Genomic DNA, 11,055 nt, shown 5'->3' on the forward strand with positions numbered 1-11,055 from the left:
TCCCTGTGAGTCTCCCCCTCAGGTACTGACACAGCCCAACACTGTATAGCTTCCAAGATCGGACGAGATCGGGCACTGGCAGTGTGGTATGGTAGTAGACAAATGGGTGGGTTAGACGCCAATGAGAGTGCACCTATATACCAGAGAGAAGGTGACAATGGGTCACCGAAAGGTGTGGATCTGCTTTCTACGTTAGGCTGGATGCAGTAGGTCTCACGTAGGTGGTATTACGCATCCAGGATCATAGATGAGAGTCCACGGAAGGAAAAGAGTCAAGATTAGAATTAGAAGGCATAAATTATTGAATGCGGAGTGCCCTGCTAACAAAAATTTGCTGATGTCAAGAATAGATGCGAGAAATATTACATATTAAATATGAACAAAATAAATAAAATAACTCAAAATAACCCAGCAATAAGGGATTATGCCGTATTCCCAGATTAATTCAAAATAATAATAATAATAATAGCAGCCAGAAAAGCTGGTGGAAATATCCCCTAAGTAATTATGTGCATACAAGGTAATGCTGCTGACACAGGAGGAACAATAAATAGCATATATATACCAATACATTGAACATGTCTTATCACATTGGTCAATGAGAAGAAATCCACCAGTAGAATCAAGATACTGGTGCATATGCTAATCACAGGTGGGTAATGCTCAATATTGCCTATACAGGCTCTGCCTGTGTAAATGACCTGTGTAAAAAAATGCAGCAGGAATGCCCTCAGGTAGCGTAGTTAATAAATAGTCATGTGCATACAAGGGAATGCTGTTGTCACAGGAGGAAAAATAGATAGCATACATGTACCAATGAATTGAGCATGTAATATCACATTGGTCAAATGAGAAGGAATATACCAGTGTAATCAGCACGCTGGTGCATATGCTAATCAAAAGTATATAATGCTCAACATTGCCAACACAGGCTCAGCCTGTGTAGATAACCTGTGTAGAGACAACAGCAGAAATGCCCTCAGGTGGCGTGATTGGTGCCGGTGGACCCGCTGGCTAACGCGTTTCACCCCGCAGGGCTTGTTCACTTCCTGCAGGAAGTGAACAAGCCCTGCGGGGTGAAACACGTTAGCCAGCGGGTCCACCGGCACCAATCACGCCACCTGAGGGCATTTCTGCTGTTGTCTCTACACAGGTTATCTACACAGGCTGAGCCTGTGTTGGCAATGTTGAGCACTATATACTTTTGATTTGCATATGCACCAGCGTGCTGATTATACTGGTATATTCCTTCTCATTTGACCAATGTGATATTACATGCTCAATTCATTGGTACATGTATGCTATCTATTGTTCCTCCTGTGACAACAGCATTCCCTTGTATGCACATGACTATTTATTAACTACGCTACCTGAGGGCATTCCTGCTGCATTTTTTTACACAGGTCATTTACACAGGCAGAGCCTGTATTGGCAATATTGAGCATTACTCACCTGTGATTAGCATATGCACCAGTATCTTGATTCTACTGGTGGATTCCTTCTCATTGACCAATGTGATAAGACATGCTCAATGTATTGGTATATATATGCTATTTATTGTTCCTCCTGTGTCAGCAACATTACCTTGTATGCACATAATTACTTAGGGGATATTTCCACCAGCTTTTCTGGCTGCTATTATTATTATTTTGAATTAATCTGGGAATACGGCATAATCCCTTATTGCTGGGTTATTTTGAGTTATTTTATTTATTTTGTTCATATTTAATATGTAATATTTCTTGCATCTATTCTTGACATCAGCAAATTTTTGTTAGCAGGGCACTCCGCATTCAATAATTTATGCCTTCTAATTCTAATCTTGACTCTTTTCCTTCCGTGGACTCTCATCTATGATCCTGGATGCGTAATACCACCTACGTGGGACCTACTGCATCCAGCCTAACGTAGAAAGCAGATCCACACCTTTCGGTGACCCATTGTCACCTTCTCTCTGGTATATAGGTGCACTCTCATTGGCGTCTAACCCACCCATTTGTCTACTACCATACCACACTGCCAGTGCCCGATCTCGTCCGATCTTGGAAGCTATACAGTGTTGGGCTGTGTCAGTACCTGAGGGGGAGACTCACAGGGAATACACAGTGTAGTAGACTCTTTTTCATTGCGATGTGCGTTATCTGACACCAACAGCAGTATCACCACTTGATTTCATTCTTTTCTCTACTATCTCTACCCTTTGTATGCATACTCTGGTAATACAATGATTTAAGACCCTCTGAGCTCTTATTTATAAACTAATCACACAGTGCATTTGGTTGGTGACTGGTGGGGAGTGGGAAATGTCTCACTATCCATTGCCGGACCTGTCCAGCCCTTTCATATTTGATAATTGACCATAATCTGGTCTCAACAATACAGATTTTCTGTACAGGTCGGGCTGAAACGGATGTAGAATAGCAAAGTGTCTACATCCTTTCTTATCACATTTTGTGAGACAGGACCAGAACATTCCTTCATTTTTTAATACGATTTCCTTCAAAGAAACTTTTCAATTTAATATGTATTTTAAATCACATTTAGTTGTTGGATCCTATTTTGTCTAATGGGTAATCATGAGACACTCTTTTTAATGTATATCCATTAAAAGTTATATTTTATTAACTACCATGTATAATTAAAACTATTTGAACTTTATTTCAACTAATTAAGAGTGCGCCCACACAAGAGCCTTCCTTTTTTCTTCCTTTGTTGACATAGGGTTGCCAGGACAACAGGGTTTTTATGTGCTAGCTCATCAGCGAAACAGTTAGACCTGAGTGGATTTTGGAATGTTGTTGGACTTTTTAACTTGTGCCTGGGTATTCCAATATTTGCACAGTCAACTCACATGCTTCACTTTGTTTGCCAGGCTTAGGACACAGTGAGTTGCTACACTACCACTTACATCATAAGCATTTCCCATTGCAATTGGAGTACATGTGCCGCATGAAGTGAAAATAAACTTACACATTTGTCATGTATCCATTAGAGATGAGCGGGTTCGGTTCCTCGGAATCCGAATCCGCGCGAACTTCATGTTTTTTTACACGGGTCCGAGCGACTCGGATCTTCCCGCCTTGCTCGGTTAACCCGAGCGCGCCCGAACGTCATCATCCCGCTGTCGGATTCTCGCGAGGCTCGGATTCTATCGCGAGACTCGGATTCTATATAAGGAGCCGCGCGTCGCCGCCATTTTCACACGTGCATTGAGATTGATAGGGAGAGGACGTGGCAGGCGTCCTCTCCGTTTATAGAGAAGAGAGTGAGACTAGAGTAGAGAGAGACACAGTATTTACTTTAGTAATTTTGGGGAGCATTAGGAGGAGTACTACTACTTGCTGAAGTGATAGTGTGACTGTATATCTGACTTGTGGGGGAGACAGTGGGGAGCAGTTAGAGTCTGAGAGCAGGAGTACATATTTTAACATACAGTGCACACTTTTGCTGCCAGAGTGCCACACTGCCATTGTGACCACACTGACCACCAGTATATATATTGTGATTGTCTGCTTAGGAGTACTACTTGCAAGTTGCTGATAGTGTGACCAGTGACCTGACCACCAGTTTAATTAATCACCACCAGTTTAATATATATATATATATAGCAAAAAGGATGAAGAAGAACAGGCGCCTATGGTGCAGTAAGTTCTTTAAAGTGTATGGTGACACTAATAATAAGTAAATGCGTACCGGATGAAATCTTTATAACACGTCTAGTAAGATACCAATCGTGATGTTTCTCACCATCATCATCATCTGGCCGGGGTGGGCGGGGCCTCCTCTGTCTCCTCCTCTCTCCCTGTGACGTGCCGCCACACAGGGAGAGAGGAGGAGACAGAGGAGGCCCCGCCCACCCCGGCCAGATGATGATGATGGTGAGAAACATCACGATTGGTATCTTACTAGACGTGTTATAAAGATTTCATCCGGTACGCATTTACTTATTATTAGTGTCACCATACACTTTAAAGAACTTACTGCACCATAGGCGCCTGTTCTTCTTCATCCTTTTTGCTACAGAATTTATGCCATATACCTATGGTACATTGAGGAACTGAGCAGCCACCCTGAAGAGTGGAAGGTGCTGACAAAGACTTATTCAAGCCTGGAAAACTTTGATACCAGCCACTTGCGGCGACCTTATTAGTATAAATATAAATTGTTCAGATAAGTACTTTATCACTGTCGATTCCTAGAGAAGCGCACTGGTCTATACACTCTTTTTCATATATATATATATATATAATTGTATATAATATATATATAATTGTATACCACCTACCCGTGTTTTTTTTTTTTCTTTCTTCTTGATACATACTACTATAGTAGCTTACTGTAGCAGTCTGCGGTGCTGCTGAGCTGACAGTGTCCAGCAGGTCCGTCATCAGTCATTACATAATAAATATATATACCTGTCCGGCTGCAGTACTAGTGATACTAGTGATATTATATATATATATATATATATATATATTAATTTCATCTCATTATCATCCAGTCTATATTAGCAGCAGACACAGTACGGTAGTCCACGGCTGTAGCTACCTCTGTGTCGGCAGTCGCTGGTCCATCCATAATTGTATACCACCTACCCGTGTTTTTTTTTTTTCTTTCTTCTTGATACATACTACTATAGTAGCTTACTGTAGCAGTCTGCGGTGCTGCTGAGCTGACAGTGTCCAGCAGGTCCGTCATCAGTCATTACATAATAAATATATATACCTGTCCGGCTGCAGTACTAGTGATATTATATATATATATATATATTAATTTCATCTCATTATCATCCAGTCTATATTAGCAGCAGACACAGTACGGTAGTCCACGGCTGTAGCTACCTCTGTGTCGGCAGTCGCTGGTCCATCCATAATTGTATACCACCTACCCGTGTTTTTTTTTTCTTTCTTCTTGATACATACTACTATAGTAGCTTACTGTAGCAGTCTGCGGTGCTGCTGAGCTGACAGTGTCCAGCAGGTCCGTCATCAGTCATTACATAATAAATATATATACCTGTCCGGCTGCAGTACTAGTGATATTATATATATATATATATTAATTTCATCTCATTATCATCCAGTCTATATTAGCAGCAGACACAGTACGGTAGTCCACGGCTGTAGCTACCTCTGTGTCGGCAGTCGCTGGTCCATCCATAATTGTATACCACCTACCCGTGTTTTTTTTTTTTCTTTCTTCTTGATACATACTACTATAGTAGCTTACTGTAGCAGTCTGCGGTGCTGCTGAGCTGACAGTGTCCAGCAGGTCCGTCATCAGTCATTACATAATAAATATATATACCTGTCCGGCTGCAGTACTAGTGATATTATATATATATATATATATATATATATATTAATTTCATCTCATTATCATCCAGTCTATATTAGCAGCAGACACAGTACGGTAGTCCACGGCTGTAGCTACCTCTGTGTCGGCAGTCGCTGGTCCATCCATAATTGTATACCACCTACCGGTGGTTTTTTTTTTTCTTTCTTCTTGATACATACTACTATAGTAGCTTACTGTAGCAGTCTGTGGTGCTGCTGAGCTGACAGTGTCCAGCAGGTCCGTCATCAGTAATTACATAATAAATATATATACCTGTCCGGCTGCAGTACTAGTGATATTATATATATATATATATATTAATTTCATCTCATTATCATCCAGTCTATATTAGCAGCAGACACAGTACGGTAGTCCACGGCTGTAGCTACCTCTGTGTCGGCAGTCGCTGGTCCATCCATAAGTATACTAGTATCCATCCATCTCCATTGTTTACCTGAGGTGCCTTTTAGTTGTGCCTATTAAAATATGGAGAACAAAAATGTTGAGGTTCCAAAATTAGGGAAAGATCAAGATCCACTTCCACCTCGTGCTGAAGCTGCTGCCACTAGTCATGGCCGAGACGATGAAATGCCAGCAACGTCGTCTGCCAAGGCCGATGCCCAATGTCATAGTACAGAGCATGTAAAATCCAAAACACCAAATATCAGTAAAAAAAGGACTCCAAAATCTAAAATAAAATTGTCGGAGGAGAAGCGTAAACTTGCCAATATGCCATTTACCACACGGAGTGGCAAGGAACGGCTGAGGCCCTGGTCTATGTTCATGGCTAGTGGTTCAGCTTCACATGAGGATGGAAGCACTCAGCCTCTCGCTAGAAAAATGAAAAGACTCAAGCTGGCAAAAGCACCGCAAAGAACTGTGCGTTCTTCGAAATCCCAAATCCACAAGGAGAGTCCAATTGTGTCGGTTGCGATGCCTGACCTTCCCAACACTGGACGTGAAGAGCATGCGCCTTCCACCATTTGCACGCCCCCTGCAAGTGCTGGAAGGAGCACCCGCAGTCCAGTTCCTGATAGTCAGATTGAAGATGTCAGTGTTGAAGTACACCAGGATGAGGAGGATATGGGTGTTGCTGGCGCTGGGGAGGAAATTGACAAGGAGGATTCTGATGGTGAGGTGGTTTGTTTAAGTCAGGCACCCGGGGAGACACCTGTTGTCCGTGGGAGGAATAGGGCCGTTGACATGCCTGGTGAAAATACCAAAAAAATCAGCTCTTCGGTGTGGAAGTATTTCACCAGAAATGCGGACAACATTTGTCAAGCCATGTGTTGCCTTTGTCAAGCTGTAATAAGTAGGGGTAAGGACGTTAACCACCTCGGAACATCCTCCCTTATATGTCACCTGCAGCGCATTCATAATAAGTCAGTGACAAGTTCAAAAACTTTGGGCGACAGCGGAAGCAGTCCACTGACCACTAAATCCCTTCCTCTTGTAACCAAGCTCACGCAAACCACCCCACCAACTCCCTCAGTGTCAATTTCCTCCTTCCCCAGGAATGCCAATAGTCCTGCAGGCCATGTCACTGGCAATTCTGACGAGTCCTCTCCTGCCTGGGATTCCTCCGATGCATCCTTGCGTGTAACGCCTACTGCTGCTGGCGCTGCTGTTGTTGCTGCTGGGAGTCGATGGTCATCCCAGAGGGGAAGTCGTAAGCCCACTTTTACTACTTCCACCAAGCAGTTGACTGTCCAACAGTCCTTTGCGAGGAAGATGAAATATCACAGCAGTCATCCTGTTGCAAAGCGGATAACTGAGGCCTTGACAACTATGTTGGTGTTAGACGTGCATCCGGTATCCGCCGTTAGTTCACAGGGAACTAGACAATTTCTTGAGGTAAGTGGACACTGAATACAACCGCATTTTGTAGGACACTGGTGACTCTTTTTCAACTCTAACACTAACATAGTTGTCAAGGCCTCAGTTATCCGCTTTGCAAAAGGATGACTGCTGTCATATTTCATCTTCCTCACAAAGGACTGTTGGACAGTCAGTTGCTTACTGGATGTAGTACAAGTGGCCTTCTGACTTCCCCTCTGGCATGACGATTGACTCCCAGAAGCAACAACAGCAGCGGCATCAACAGTAGGCGTACCACTCAAGGAACCTATGGAGGAATCCCGGTTAGGAGATGACTCCTCAGTCTTGACAGTGACATGGCCTGCAGGACTACAGACTTTCCTGACTGAGGAGGAAGTTGAAGTTGAGGGAGTTGGTGGTGTGGCTTGCAGGAGCTTGGGTACAGGAGGAAGAAGGGATTTAGGTGTCAGTGGACTGCTTACGCTCTTACCCAAAGTTTCACAACTTGACACTGACTTCTGTTTAATGCGCAGCAGGTGACATATAAGGGATGATGTTCCTAGGTGGTTAACATTCCTACCCGTACTTATTACAGATTGACAGAGGCAACAGATGGCTTGACACCTGTTGTCTGGATTAGTGGAGAAATAATTCCACACCGAAGAGGTGGATTTTTTGGTAGTTTGCCCAGGCATCACAATGGGCTTCTTCATCCCAAGGACAACAGGTGTCTCCCCCAGTGCCTGACTTAAACAAACCATATCACCATCAGAACCCTCATCGTCAACTTCCTCCTCAGCGCTAGCACCACCCATATCCTCATCCTGGTGTACTTCAACAGTGACATCTTCAATTTGAATATCAGGAACTGGACTGTGGGTGCTCCTTCCAGCACTTGCAGGGGGCATGCAAATGGTGAAAGGATCCAACTCTTCCCATCCAGTGTTGGGAAGGTCAGGCATCGCAACTGCCGACAGATTTGGACTCTCCTTGGGGATTTGTGATACCATCTCAGAGTGCACAGTTCTTTTCTGTGCTCTTTCCAGCTTAACTTTTAATTTTTCTAGCGGGAGGATGAGGGCTTCCATCGTCATGTGAAGCTGAACCACCAGCCATGAACATAGGCCAGGGCCTCAGCCATTCCTTGCTACTCCGTGTCGTAAATGCCACATTGGCAAGTTTTTGTTTCTCCTCAGACGATTTAAATTTCTTTTTTTGGTTCTTTTTACTGAACTTTGGCATTTTGGATTTTACATGCCCTCTACTATCACATTGGGCATCGGCCTTGGCAGACGACGTTGATGGCATTTCATTGTCTCTGCCATAACTAGTGGCAGCAGCTTCAGCACTAGGTGGAAGTGGATCTTGATCTTTCCCTATTTTACACTCCAAATTTTTGTTATCCATTTTTTAATGTGTGGAATTATATGCCAGTAATATACCTGAAATTAGACGGCAGTAATGTCTGGAAATAGATACCACTAGATAGATACGTTGATGACATTTCATCGTCTATGTCATGATGAGGAAGATAGATGTATATAGCTTAAGCATGTCAGCCATTTTGTTAAGTAGCAGCCATGATATAGTGAAGTAGAAGTATGCTTTTCTGAGTTAATCATAATAATGCTGACATTTCATAGTTAGTACATTCTGTGCGAAGCAAGGTCGTAGCTATAATTCTTGAAAACATGTTATTAGACAGTCTCTGTGTGTTTAGACTTCTCTGAAGGACACATAGGGGGATGTCAGCCTGAGAGGAGTTATGAGAAGAGATGCATTATTGTTTTGAAATATGACGTGTATCAAGTGTTCATGCAAGTAGCTTTTTCGCTACATAATGTCATGCTAAATAAAGTGAAGGGAGTCTCATTTAGCTGGACATAACTGACGTGTGGTGTCTGCTTCCTGGGATTCCCAATCAATTGGTAAACAAAGGGTAACAACAGACAATTGAAGGATATTGATAAGAGGAGGCTTATCTCCAACAGTTACATGGGGGCTATTGTCCGGGATCGATTAGCTTATCAATATCAGATAACGATGCGGCTGTTGGATGTGTGTGCAACTGCTGACATACCCGGGTAAGTAATCTGAAGCTTGATCATTGTATATATCAACCGGATTACTTTGTCAGTACTTGTATATACATTCATCTGGTCTATTCATCTGATTAGGTAAGCAATAATCGATTATTTGGACCCAATTGTCTGTCTGTTTGATAAACATTCATTATTTGTCTGTGTGCGCTGATAAAGATTATAAATTTTAGCTTCACTGTTGCAAGGTAAAGATGTTGTTTTATTTTAAAGTTCTAAGTTTCAGTTTCACATTTGCAAGGGGAAAAAAAATTGTGGTTTTATTTTTAGATACCGTGTCATAACTGCAAATGTTCAGAATTTGTGTGGTGTAATCCTGCTATTGAGTAAGAATATTGTGATTTTAAAGGTATATTTGCAAAATAGTGATTTCAGTTTTGTAAGGAACCTAAGACAGGTTTTGCAACAGTTGTGGGGTGTCAGGTTGATAAGGTGATAGAAAAATGTATTGGTGATAAATTTCTGTATTGTCTTGATAAATTAATTACCTGTTAATTATTTACTCCTTGGTCCCAGAGCTATAGTTGGTGAAGGAAATCCTTCTGACTATAAACAACGTTTAACCGGATGGCATAGACTTAAGTTAAGACATTTAAAAACATACTCAGTCTTTGCAATCCAGTACAGCCACGGTATGTGTCTCTGTTAATACAAGAAAACTGCAGTCGGTTTGACATATAAGATTTGGTAATAGTGGTAAGTTTTTCATAGAAAAATGCACTAGCTGATATATATTGCAGTATATTGTCTACGCTTGTCCATCTATTAATCACTTGTCAGTGTCACCAGAATTTATTTGTCTGTTCAAAGAGTTTAAAATTATTAGAAGTAGAGGTTAAAGCCATTATTGACAAAGGTAACTTATGCATATGACTCAGTGATTTGAGAAGTCTTTGTAAACTAGATAAAGTCAAGTCTGTAATGACAGAAATTTGGGTTTGTTGTGTCAGAGGATTAAAGATCCAAGTGGTTTGCTTCATTTTGGTCCTGCATTGCTGATGAATATATAAAACACTTAAATAAGAAGTGTGATGTTTAAGAGCAGGCAAGTCTCTTAAACTGAGGTATTTTCCTAAGAAAACACTTTATTGAACTAAAGGGGGGTACACACGGAGCGATAATCTAAGCAATCTGACTAGATTGCTTAGATTTTCAGCAACATTGCTCCGTGTGTAGCCCCCTCAGCGATAGCGATGCGCGGCCCCGCACATCGCTATCGCTGCTGCTGGATTGGCCTGCATGCAGGCCAATCTAGCGGGTCGCTCACTTCACCCGCTGGGTGAAATGAGCGGCCCCCCCGTCTCCCCCCGCACGCTCAGCACAGATCGCGCTGTGCTGAGCGCCGGGAGAGATGTGTGCTGAGCGAACCGCTCAGCACACATCTCTCCCCGAATCGGGCCGTGAGTACTGGCCTTAAGTGTGATGTTTAGAATAAGTTTTCTAAACTGAGAGTTCCCTAGAAAACATTTATTACTTATTAAGTGTGATGCTTGAAACAGTAAAATCTTTTAAGCTGAGGTATATACTGACTTGTTGTTGTTTTGATACTACGCAGTACAAGGTGCAGTCCCGAAGGATTTCGCAAAGTGAATGGATCAATCGCGCGAAGGGACCGCACAGTGAGCCCCTGTCAGTACTAGGGAAGGAAAAATAGGCACAATTTGTGTAAGGGGCAAACTTCCTAGAGGAAGGGAAGTGTTTACTAATGAGGGAGATTTGAAGCAAACAACAAACACTGAATTGATAAATGAGGTTTTACTGACACTGTTAAGAATTTGACAAACTGTTTCAGAGGCATTAG

The 11,055-nt window shown here is 42.3% G+C and overlaps 1 pseudogene; it reads left to right on the plus strand.

Annotated features, from left to right (window-relative positions):
* Positions 1-1,998: 1,998 nt before the first annotated feature.
* LOC134953280 (5S ribosomal RNA) lies at positions 1,999-2,117 on the plus strand (annotated as a pseudogene).
* Positions 2,118-11,055: the final 8,938 nt, after the last annotated feature.

The sequence above is a fragment of the Pseudophryne corroboree genome, chromosome 8, assembly GCF_028390025.1.
Source record: "Pseudophryne corroboree isolate aPseCor3 chromosome 8, aPseCor3.hap2, whole genome shotgun sequence".
NCBI lineage: Eukaryota > Metazoa > Chordata > Amphibia > Anura > Myobatrachidae > Pseudophryne > Pseudophryne corroboree.